Consider the following 227-nt stretch of genomic DNA (forward strand, 5'->3'; position numbering starts at 1 on the left):
ACCCGGGCACCGACAGAATGAGTGAAGCATCCGCGTCTCCTTATATTTTTTTAAAAGACCAAAAAAGGGGCACTCGTTCCGAAAAGGCGTCCGCCCTTCGCCCGGCGTGAGCGCTCTCTTTCTTGCGCGGCTGCCGGCGCTCTCCGCGTCTGTTTGTTCTTTTTGCGAGTGCTGTTTGGGTGTTGGGTTGGAGATAGTCATTTCTCTTGTGTTATTTTGTGGGTTGG

This window comes from Penaeus monodon, chromosome 25 (genome assembly GCF_015228065.2).
Source record: "Penaeus monodon isolate SGIC_2016 chromosome 25, NSTDA_Pmon_1, whole genome shotgun sequence".
Taxonomy (NCBI): Eukaryota; Metazoa; Arthropoda; class Malacostraca; order Decapoda; family Penaeidae; genus Penaeus; species Penaeus monodon.